The sequence below is a fragment of the Grammomys surdaster genome, unplaced genomic scaffold (genome assembly GCF_004785775.1).
Source record: "Grammomys surdaster isolate TR1022 unplaced genomic scaffold, NIH_TR_1.0 216, whole genome shotgun sequence".
Classification (NCBI taxonomy): Eukaryota; Metazoa; Chordata; class Mammalia; order Rodentia; family Muridae; genus Grammomys; species Grammomys surdaster.
This window is the reverse complement of record NW_021604661.1, coordinates 1,916,130-1,928,296: the sequence shown is the minus strand read 5'-3', so window position 1 is coordinate 1,928,296 and position 12,167 is coordinate 1,916,130. Positions and strand designations below refer to the sequence as shown.

At 43.1% G+C, this 12,167-nt stretch overlaps 1 protein-coding gene across 2 annotated transcripts in view; it reads right to left on the bottom strand.

Annotated features, from left to right (window-relative positions):
• The window catches only part of LOC114625361 (protein FAM156A/FAM156B-like), a 68,321-nt gene extending 56,367 nt beyond the window's left edge, over window positions 1–11,954 (bottom strand). Inside the window, exons 1-2 of one of the 2 annotated variants that reach the window (XR_003712065.1) lie at window positions 11,809–11,954; window positions 10,614–10,830 (exon numbers count right to left, since the gene is read on the bottom strand). The gene's annotated coding sequence lies outside the window, so the exon portion shown is untranslated. Of the gene's footprint in view, window positions 1–3,061; window positions 10,831–11,808 lie in introns of those variants that run through there. The other variant, XM_028772628.1, reaches the window with a different exon arrangement.
• Window positions 11,955–12,167: the final 213 nt, after the last annotated feature.

The following is a 12,167-nucleotide window of genomic DNA, read 5'->3' as shown; positions in this document are numbered from 1 at the left end:
TAAGACAAAATGGCAGCATATAGATTAGGAAACGATGTTTACCAACCCAACATCTGACAGAGGGCTAATATCCAAAATTCACAAAGAACTCAAGAAGTTAAGACACCAATAATGCAAATAACACCAATTTAAAATGGGATGCAGAGCTAAGAGAATTCTCAACAGAGGAATCTTGAAAGGCCAAGAAGCACTTAGAGAAATGCTCAAAGTCCTTAGTCATCAGAGAAATGCAAATCAAAACAACCCTGAGGTTCCATCTTATACCAGTCAGAATAGTTAAGATCAAAAACTCAAGTGATAGCATGTGCTGGCGAGGATGTGGAGCAAGGTGAGCACTCCTCCATTGCTGATGAGAGGGTAAACTTGTACAGTCACTGTGGAAATCAGATGGGTGGTTTCTCAGAAACATGGGAATACTTCTACCTCAAATCCCAGCTATACACTCCTGGGCATATACCCAAAAGATCCTCTAACATCCCACAAAGACTCAACTCTGTTCATAGCAGCTTTATTTGTAATAGCCAGAAACTGGAAACAACCTACATGTCTCTCAACTGAAGAATGGATAATATATTCATAAGATAAAAATAGTCGTGAGAGGCAGATGAAGGGAGGGAACTGGGAGGGGGAGGGGAATGGGAGGCTTCAGGATAAGGTGCGGGGGAAGGACAGGAGAGATGGCTAGATGGTCATGAAAATAAATGGAAATCTGCAACTGAAGGGGATGAAGAGGTGGGGGGCTATTTCCAGATCCAGACAGAGACCTGAGATAACGGAGGTGCCCAAGAATGAATGGAGGTGATCTTAGCTGGGACTCACAACATTGACGACGATATGGAACCTGAAGAAGCCACCACTTGTAGCCAGACATGAACCCCAGTGGCACAACAGGGACACCAACCCTCCCACAAAACTTTCAACCCCAAATTTATCTTGTCTACAAGAAATGCAGGCACAGGGTATGGAACAGAGACTCAGGGGATGGAACAGTGACTCAGGGAATGGCCAACCAATAACTGGCACAACTTGAGACCCATGCCATGGGCAAGCACCAATCCCTAACACTATTAATGCTTGCATGGCTGTCCTCTGAGAGGCTCCACCCAGCAGCTGACTCAGACAGATGCAGACACCCACAGCCAAACAGTGGATGGAGCTTGGGGACTCTTAGGGAAGAATAGGAGGAAGGATTGCAGGCCCCTAAGGGGAAAGGAACTCCACAGGAAGACTGACAGAGTCAACTAACCTGGACCCTTCAGGTTCTCAGTCTGAACCACCAACCAAAGAATATACGCAGGCTGGACCTAGGCCTCCTCTCACATATGTAGCAAATGAGCAGCTTGGTCTTCATATGGGTCCTGAACAACTAGAAAGGGAACTATCCCAAAAGCTGTTGTCTGTCCATAGGATATGGTCTTCTAGCTGGGATGCCTTGTCATGCCTCAGTGGGAGGATGTGCCTAGCCCAACAAACTTAAGTGCCTGGGTGGAGTGGATATTTGTAAAATAAGCATGACATAAGGAGATATGATTGTGTGTCTAGTTGACAAGGGGTAGACTTGTGAGGGATATTCTTGGTTGTCAGTTTACTACATCTGGAATAAACCAAAACATAAGCTTCTGGGCACACCTGTAAGGAACTTTTCTTGATTGGCTCATTTGAGGTGGGAAGACCCACCACCTTAAATCTGGGCCACACCTTCTGGTGGCAGCCTGTATTAGGACATGGAAGACAGAAGCTGTGGTGGCTACTCCTGGTTGTCAACTTGACTATATCTGGAATGAACTACAATCCAGAAATGAAGGGCACACCTGTGATCCAGATCTTGAGGCTGGAAGGAATGGGCTTCTGACCTGGATCTTGACCTGGGATGACACATGCTTTTGATCTTGAAGCATAGTGGCCATGAAAATTTTAGGCCCAGGCAAGGTAGAAAGTACATGCCTTTAATCCCAGGAGACTGAGGCAAGCAGATCTCTGAGTTCAAGGCCAGCCTGGAAAAAAAAGCAAGTTCTAAATCCTGGGGTGGTGGTACACACTTTAATTCTGCTGGAGGCCTACGCAAGGACATTGGAAGAAGGACTCACTCTTCTTCACCTGCACTTCCCAGCACATCTGTTGGAACCTACCTCTTCAGGATTCCAGCTTAGACAGAAGACCAGGTGAAACATATTAGCCTCATGGGACTGAGCAACTACAAGATTCTTGGCCTTCCCATCCACAGCTGCCCATTGTTGGGTTGGTTGGAGTGCAGACTGTAAGTCACCACAATAAATTCCCTTTATATAGAGAGACATCCTATAAGTTCTGTGACTCTAGAGAATCCTGACTAATACAGATGTTTTTGCTCTTTACCTGCTTGCCTTCATTCTCAGCGGCAAGTCCATTTCTTCACTGGTATTAGAGCCTAATTCTTCAGGATTCTGACATATACTAAGGATTGCAATATGGCCCAGCCCTTAGCACAACTGACTCCTTAATGAAAGTACCATTCTGGCTGTAAAACTCAACATGTAGACAGTTAAAATGAAAACAAAGACCTAATCTAGGAAAGTCCATAGTTCAGGAAAAGTCTCTAAATGTATCAGGCATGCTTTTGGCTTCTGTAGTTCTGCTTCTGGCTAATTGTTTTTGTTAACTGAAGTATGTCAACCCAGAACATGGTTTTTGTGTTTAAAAGCTCACCCTGAGAGTTTTTTGTGTTCTTTATCCCCCCCTCCTACACACACACACACACACACACACACACACACACACACACACACAGAGTATATTCACCAGCCAGCTAATAGTTTCTATTGGCTTAAACCCATGTCTGAGTAGTCTTCTCTGGTGATACCCCACTTTTCCAGAGGTCCCACTGGAATCCCTGGAGACCAAACCTTTAGACATGAAAGGTCTGCGATTCCCTCAGAGAGAGGAAGAATGTGGTGGTCAGATTCCTAGGGGTGCACAATCCGAGATGTTCTAGGTCCCCAGGACTCCCTTTGATCAATCTTTGCCTAATGCATCAGAGAGGTATGACACCCCCACCACAAAAGGAAACAAATTATAAACTTACCTGGTCTGTCACCTCCAGAGTCTGGTTAAAGCGTCTTCTGTTTGGACACATAGGAGAGGTCGAATACAGCTGCTGATCCAGTGTCTGGGATCCATATGAGAAGTCTGTTCAGGTGTATGTGTGGTGGTCACCCCTGTTTGTTTTCACTTGTGTGTGTTGTATGTGTGTTTTGTTTCCCTTTATCGACCAGTGAGTTTCTGTGATGTGAGACACCATCCCCCAACTAAAGAGATCTGTATACCCTCTTATTAGGGACGTCAATTCTTTGGCTCTGCCATATCACCCAGGGAAAACAAACAAAATAAAAACAAAGAATACACAAAAAATGTCGCCACCGCTGCTGCTGCCGCCCCCCAACCCCCCACCACCCGCCACTGCTGTCTCGGCCGCTGCTGCCACCACCACTACCACCACCACCACCACCACCACTACCACCACACCACTATTCTTCCTGTCCTTCCTGCAGACTGCCCCACTGTTATATCACTCAACTCCTGTTCATGGTCCTGGTCCCTGTGTGACAGTGAGGAAGTGTCAGGCCTCCCATCCTGAGGATACCCTGCCATCTAAGCACACAGGTAGGGAGAAAGTTCCCCAAGGCAGGCATTCCCTTCTAAGCAGCCCCAGGGAAGGGAATGCGCTGAGCCCAAAAGAAAAAAAGTCCTGCTCCTCCCTTTTTGATGACTTACCTTCTTACCTTCTCCATTTCAGCCAGTGAACCAGGGAATTGAAAAATTCAAGACACACCATTGAGTAGAGAAACTGGCCCCTGGCTAGGCAGGGGCATCTCTGCCAGACAATGCAGACTGGGCAGAATGGATTTTCCATTCTGTCCAATACAAACCAAGGAGACATTAAACAATTTTAGAAGGATTAAAGACAGCTGCTAAAAAGATGTCCTTTTGTCACCCAGTTGGTCCCAAATGTTAAAAAAGTTATAAAAGTTAAATGTTTTTCTTTTTTCTTTTTTTTTTTTGTTTTTTTTAAAGGCGTGCACCACCACTGCCCAGCAAAACTCAAGTACTTTTTCTTTTTTTTTTTTTTTTCGAGACAGGGTTTCTCTGTGTAGCCCTGGCTGTCCTGGAACTCACTCTGTAGACCAGGCTGGCCTCGAACTCAGAAATCCACCTGCCTCTGCCTCCCAAGTGCTGGGATTAAAGGCGTGCGCCACCACTGCCCAAAATGTTTTTCAAGGTATAATTAGGTCCCAGTTGCTGGAGATAACTCAAAGGAAAAAAGAACTGATTAGAAAAAGGCCTTTTGCATAAACTGAAAGCCACTGTCAGGAGCCATCATAGGACAAGCTAGTAACTAACAGGTGATCTTCCTGAGATGTTCTGCTTTGGATTGTAATATAACCTGCTACCAATTTACTCTTATTAGACAAAGCTGTAAGATAATTCATTTTAGGAAAGATTCTTGCTATTAATATACTTTCCTGTTATTATTAAATATATATAACAATCACTAGGTATTATCCCATCCCTTTGGAGCAGATCTTTGCAGATCTACGAAGATGTGTTGTCTTGTAGTGATGCTGTATAGACAAATAGATGAATTCTTAAGTCTTAATGGTAATCCTACAAGAATTCCTAAAATTATATCAGTGATTATTAAGCTCTTTTATAGTGGAACTGCTATTAGATCCTTTCTGATAGTCAAAACTGCAATGAGAACTCTGCCAGTCTCCCAAGTGTCATCAGTTAATTGCTCTTAGATAGTAACCAGACTTTCTCCTACTCAGAGCACATTCCAATGAGGTTGTAAAACAATTAACCAAAGGTCATAAAAAAGGAACTAATGATTTATAATAGGTGTGGGGACAGAAGATATAATATCAACTGGGTTTATCTATACAAAACTTCACTAATAACTTAGTTATGGTTTTCAACCTTCAGTGAACCTGTGGAGCTAGACAGGTGATGGATGTTTAGTCAGATAATTACTCCTAATGGATACGTATGTAAACATTCTCTGTTGTAAACTTCTATTTCAATTTATGATTTGATTTTGTGTGTGAACTTTTGATGAACTTTTTAATGTGTGATTATGTATTCTGAAAGATGTGTAAGTACTGAGGACAAAGAGATGAGATGAAGAAATTTTTCCCTTTCCCTGCTTAGGATCTTTCTGCTTTTCCCCTTAGATAGCGTTCATAGGCAACTTTCTACAACTTAGTAATAAACGCAATAATCACTTTTCAAAGTGTCCCTTTTTCTTCCTGGGACTTCCCACTAGCAGGCATAAGTTAGAGCCCTCCAGTTCGTGCTGAACAAAGGCCACATTACTTAATCCCCTGCTGTTAGGCTACAGGTGTCAATCACCTAAGCCTGCAGTCTTTTACCCTCAGAAAGAGCAAGAAAGATTTTAGAACTTTTTAGAAGATATCATCAGCATTTCAGTACAGTTAGAGGGCTAGAACATCTGGAGACCCTCAGACTTTAAAGCCACACCAGAGTCCTACTCTGTACCCTCACCAGGCTGAGAGGCTCCTGGCAAGCCATCATCATCTTCTCTAATGATGAGACACAGTTAGACTTACAGATACCCAGCACAATTCTGGTGCCTTACCCTCAGTCAGAAGAATATCTCCTAGCCAAAAGTTCTGCCTCCAATCAAAAGATACAGCTGGACTATCTTTCAGATTGACAACAAAGATTTCCCGAGATGTGGGTAGAAATAAACCTCCTAGGACTGGCCTAACACCAAACTCCTACAATTATTCAACTAACCAGTTCATCCAGATTAACACCCATCCAGATTAAACAATACACAGTGACTACGAAAACAAAAGGAGAAATTGTAGTGCTTCATAGTCTGGCTTGGAGAAACAAGCATCCTAGTGCCCTGCCTGTCATCCTGGAATATGCCTCTCCTGTCTGAGAAGAAACCTGGACCTCTGATTCTAGTGAGTCTGATTCCTCCAGAGAAACAGGTGTACACTATCTTGGACCTGAAAGATGCATTATTCTTTATCTCCCATTGGCAGAGGTGAGTCAATCCATCTTTGCTTTTCAAGGGATAGACAGAAGAATGATACAGCAATCAACCTCCTGCCCTTCTGGCAGAGGTTTTCTGAGAACGTACATTCTAAAAGGCCTACTGAGGGGCTGTTGCAAGAGTTATAGACCTAAGGATACAGAATGCAGCTCTGTAGAGGCTATTTTGTGCCAGCTATTTTGGCTACCAGCTGAGGGGATGTGGAGGCAGCAGCCCAGGGCTGGGTCCTCCCTGAAGCAGCAGAGCAGGAGGGGGGGCTGCAAAACTTAGTCTTGCCAAAGAGTAGGGTTACTTTTTATAATAACATATACCTATCTTGACTTTAAGTTACTCTGAGGCCAGAAGCTGCAGGCCTCTGGATCTATTGACACTTGTTGCTAAAAGCAGGGTGATTAGGTAAAAGATTTATTGGTATCACTCCCTTCTCTGTCCAGGTTGACATAATCCTCCCTGGCTAGGCTGGTTAACTCTTTGTGAACCAGAGAGGAAGGAAAGGAAAAGAATTAAGATGTTTTATACAGGCAGATATGCACATACACATATATGTTCATACATACATTCAGATTCTCATTCTCACTTACACATTAACACATTCACATTTTTGTTGGGCCCAATCACCTGTCTCATACACTCCACAAGTATTCAAGCATGCTTACATACATACACACATACACCTTCATACATATGTACAGACAAACAGACATATACATTGGATGGATGGATGGATGGATGGATGGATGATAAATGGATGGGGCAGAGACCCCCCCAAGCCAAATCATCCAACCAATAACTTTCCTTTTTCTGGCTTTTAAATACGTTCTTAGATAAAAAGTTCTTTAGAAAATCACCTCCGAGATAGAATATTAGATAAAATGGGAGTTACAGAAGGATGCTGATATTAAGTTCAAAGCAGTGTTTCCTTCTGTAAGCATGTTATAAGTTCAAAGCAACAGTTTTTACATGGCCTTGCCTTATCATAGTGCACGCCTGTGGCTTCATCCTTGGACCTTCATGCTTTTCCTTGAACAAAAAATTGTCCCAAGTCTATATCTCCTTTCACTGTAAGTATGAAAGCTCACTGTATTTCTTATTTATGCAGCCTTTACTTACTATTATGAGCAGTGGGCACCTTCTGTTCTTGATTCTAACTTTGTTACATCTTTCTAGCAAATCGACTAAGATCGTTTCTTAAAACTTTCTTCCTAAAACTATTTGAATAAAATCAGGAATTCTGTAGACCCATTAACTCATCTAAAGTGCACTAACTCATGAAAGTTCATCTTTATGCTGATCTGCAGGAAATCTGAACAATAGGGTGGGCTGATGCCCAGGGATTGTTATATTAATTTAATTTAATAAGCACAGGAAAGGCATATCAGCTGCAAGAAGCAATCCTGAAATGAAGTCTCTTTGGTACCTTACCACAGAGCTCACCCATCACAGACCAAAAGTAGTGGGCCACCTCCAGGAAGGTGACTTGCTAGCCTTGGCCTATCCTAGATGGCTCCTGACAGGGAGGCAAAAGGAGCCTGTCTGCACAGAGTAGGATTGTTGCCATCCTTCAGATCCCAAAAGACTAAGAGACAGGTACAAGGGTTCCTAGGTGCAACCGAATATAGCTGCTTCTGGATACCACAGTTTGTGGAAACAGCCAAGCCTCTATACAGCAGCACAACGGGGTGAGGGTAGTACTGAGCCCCTAATCTGGACTGAGACCAAACAAAAGACATTTGAGACTTTAAAAACAGCTCTGACTTCAGCTCCAGCCCTAGCACTTCCAGATGTCTCTAAACCTTTTCATCTGTTTGTTCATGAAACAAAAGGGGTTTTAGCCCGAACTCTGGGGCCTTGGGAACACCTTATGATGTACTTGTCTAAACAATTGGACCCTTTAGCCACAAGGTGGCCTACCTGTCTAAGAGCTGTGGCAGCTACTGCTAGTAGCCCTGAAAAAACAAACAAGGTAACTCTGGGTCAAGATGTTTTCCCACAGCACCCCACACCCTCCTCCAAGGACACCAAAACACTCTGTCCAATTAGTGTGTCCTAATTACTAGATCCTACTCCTGGACCACCCTGGAGTCTGGTTTGAGAAACACACCACCATCAATCCTGCTACCCTCTTGCCTATTGACAACCTGCAGGTGCTCATCCATGACTGTCAGGAGATGAAACCAGGTATGTGGGAGCTGCAGGGGTTACTTTAACTGAATCGATCTGAGCCCAAGTCAGGTACCTCAGGCTCAAAGGCAGACACAGAGACCAGCAGTTGGCAGATCTTACCCAGGATCTCAGATGGGGAAAAGCAACATCCACCATGGAATCCACAGACAGTCATTATGTGTCTACTACTGTACATGTTCCCATGATGTGTAGAGAAAGAGGGCTTCCCACGCCAGGGAAAAAGAACATTAGAAAATATCGGCCGTCCTAGAGACTGTGTGGCTTCCCCTATAATTACGAAGTCCACCACTGCCAGGCCACTGACCTGCTTACCTGACAAATGATTGATATTCTGATGACTTACCCCCAACCTAATGCTGCCTGAGAATCCATGTTGAAGAAGAAATGCACAGCTCAAACCCACAGACAGGTTGATGGAGGACACCAGAGAGAAAGGTCATTCTCCCAGTGGAAGAGATCATCTGAGGTCCACAAAACTTCTGAGTTGCTCAGACTAAGGTATGTTATGCCTAGATTAGATAATCTAGCATGGCATGTCTCAGCCAGATGCCAGGTTTGTGCTCCAGTGAATCCAAAACAGAGAGCCCTTACCCAGGAAAGGGTCCAAATGAGAGACCAAAACGCTGGTGAACTCTGGGAAAACTGACTTTACCAAGATCCAGCCTGCTGGGGGAGGATACAAGAACTAGCTAGTTTCTGTAGATAGATTTTCCTAGTGGGTAGAAGTGTCCCCACCAAGACTGAAACTGCTCAAATAATAGCTAAAAAGCCCCTACAAACCTGTTCCCTGATTTGGCCTCCTCCTAACAACAGAGTCTGACAATGGCCCAGCATTCATAGCCAAAACCTTTCAATAGCTAAGGCTTTAGACAGATTGAAAACTTCATTGTGCTTCTAGACCAATGATACTGTCTGCCTCAGAGTTCTGGGCAGGTAAGAAGAATAAACAGGACATTAAAAGAAACTATCAAAATTCTCAGTAGAGTTCAGAGAAGGATGAGTAGGCCTCCTTCCTTTGCTTTGCTTTGGGCCTACCTCACCCCATACAGGAAAGGATTTACCACCTGTGAGATTATGTTTGCACGACCACCCGCACTGCTTCCCAGGCTCAGAGACCAGCAGTTGACAGGACTCTCTAACCATTCTTTGTCAAGTCACCACAGACCCCAGTCCTCCATACAGGTTGTTCATTGGACTATTTGAGAGATACAGCTGGCCTCTGAGTTCACCACAGGTTCCCCATGTTTGAGTCTACTGATACTGTCTGCGTTAAGACAGTAGCCAAAGCTGCACTGAAACCAACTTGAGAAGGTCCCTATAAGTGATTCTCCCCACCCCTAAGGCCAGGAAGACAGAGGGAGCTGGAACTAACCTAGAAGGGCAAGCATGAGATGATTCTCCCCACTCCTAAGGCCAGGAAGACAAAGGGAGCTGGAACTGACCTAGAAGGGCAAGCATGAGGTGATTCTCCCTACCCCTAAGGCTGTGAAGACTGCTGGCATTACAGCATGGACCCTGACCACACCCAGGCCAAGAAATTGGAAAGCCACAGACGCTGCTGCCAAATGGACTGTCTCTGGACTATGGACCGACTGAAATTGAGTTGTCATTGGACCTAGGGCTCTTCCACTTCCTGCCCCTCTAACTTCTTCCAATGAGTATGTTTGATATGAAGACAGGATTACGATCCAACTCCGGCCACCCTCAGGCCTGGACTGGAAACTGAGGAAGACAGACACAGGCAACATGTTAGCTAGTGTGACCTCTACTTGCTGATGGCCACTTTAAGTGCCTGGTTGTATGGAGACAAAAATATATGAGAGAATTTATGTTTTGAGGGAGCAATACAATGTTGATGTGTACCTTGCATCTGTGTCCCCTAGTTGTCAGAAACAAGGAAGTTTCCATTGCAAAAATTGGGGTTGTAGAACGGAAGCTTCCTAAAATTTTCCTTTAAAGGAGTCTGGCCTTTAGGAAACAGGAAAAACCTGGAAAATCAGACTCTATGCCACAGGAAAGGACTCTGGAGAATACAGTTAATTATTCCCAGCCAGAAACCAGCTAAGATTGCAGGTTATGCCTAAACATTCAGTCCCTGTACTACATAGGGATAGGAACTAAGCAGACTGTCAGGCCATTGACTGAAAAAACTCAGTGTGACTGGAGACAGCCCAAATTAAAGTTAGAGGGTTTATAAAGGACTAAAACTTGTTCAATATCCAAAACCTTTGATGTAGGCACTTCCCTTATTCTGATGCCTGCTCTTCTGTTTTATGGATTAACTCATCTGGATGACAAGCAATATTCCTGAATCCTTCAGACCATCACTTGGTGGGCATGTACCAATGGTTTGATTAAATGTGCCTCTTCTGATGCTTTCCAAACTAAGAAAACTGGTTGATCAGGACCTAGAGTTATTAAAGCAACAGTTAGATTCCCTTCCAAAATGGTCCTACAAAATTGGAGAGGCTTAGACTTACTTCTCAGGAGATAAAAGGGCCTATATATGGTTTGCAAGAAACGTGTTGTTTCTATCTTAATCAATTAAGAGTAATTAGTAGAAATCTTGCTGTAGTTGGAAAACCCTTAAAAACAAAAGAGAGACAAACACATAAGTCAGATACTTGGTACCAGTTTCTGTTCTCTTTGTCCCCCTGGCTAACTACTCTGCTATCAGCACTGACTTGGCCTTTGATTCTCATTTTAATTAGATTAACAGAGGGCCTTGCATCTTAAATTATATGGCCAATATTCAATAAAATTACTGGTTCTTAGGAACAACTACATATTTTTAAAGCAGGATGAGTCCACAATTTAACTCATTCAGTAAGACGGATGGGTAATGTAACAAGGCCCCAGACTTGAGTATGCCTTCAGACATTAGCACAACTGACTCCATGATGGAAGTATCATTTAGGCTGTAAAACTCAGCACAAATACAGCACCATTGCCAAAATTAAAACAAAAGCCTAATCCATCAAAGTTCAGAGTTCTGGGAAAGTTTCTAAATGTACTAACCTTACTTTTGGCTTCTATAGTTTCATCCCCAGCTAACTGTTTTTGTTAACTGAAGTATATTAACACAGGATATGATTCTTGTGCTTCAAAGGTCACCTTGAGGAAGGCTCAGGGCTCCATTGGAATTCCAAACACCCAGTGTAGTTGCCGGCTGGCTAATAAAGATATTCTATTTACTTAAACACACATCTGAAGTCTTTTCTCATATAACATATATTTATAATATATAATGACTGACATACTTGAATGATAGCAAAATATAAGATCAAATGATGTGAAAAATAATGACAGTATAAATGCCCCATGGGAGATTCTGATGAACCCTCTGCATGTATACTGTCATTATTTTGACATTATCTGATATTATATTTTGTTATCATTCAAGTATGTGTCAGTTATTTATTATACGTTATAAAGAACTTCTCATTCTAACATTATTATTTTTGCTCTTTAAATCCCACCATTACTGAAATGTAGGAAAGCATCTTTACACTGTTTCTTTGTTCACTGCCAGTATTTTTATCCCAGAGCCCTCCCTTTCTTACTTGATATGAATGTATGAAGAAAAGGGGCCTCACAGAGGAAATGGATGTACGATTCCGTTGTCTTAGTAACAGCTCCACTTCTAATCTCTCCTGAGTGACTCAGCCCAGGCAGGGACATTGTGCTTGGCAAACAGGAACAGGTAATAGCCTTCTTTCCTCTTTGTTGTTCAGTGCTAAGAGGCTGAAACAAAGACATAAAGATCGTTGCCAGGGAGACCAAAGCAGAATCTATCAAAACCATGAAGGAGAAAATGTCAAGCATAATACAAAATGGAAGGTAGATCCATTTTGATACTCCCACAATCCTGGATTGAGATTCTTATGTGTTCATTCGAAGGGCTCTTGTTGTGTACACACAA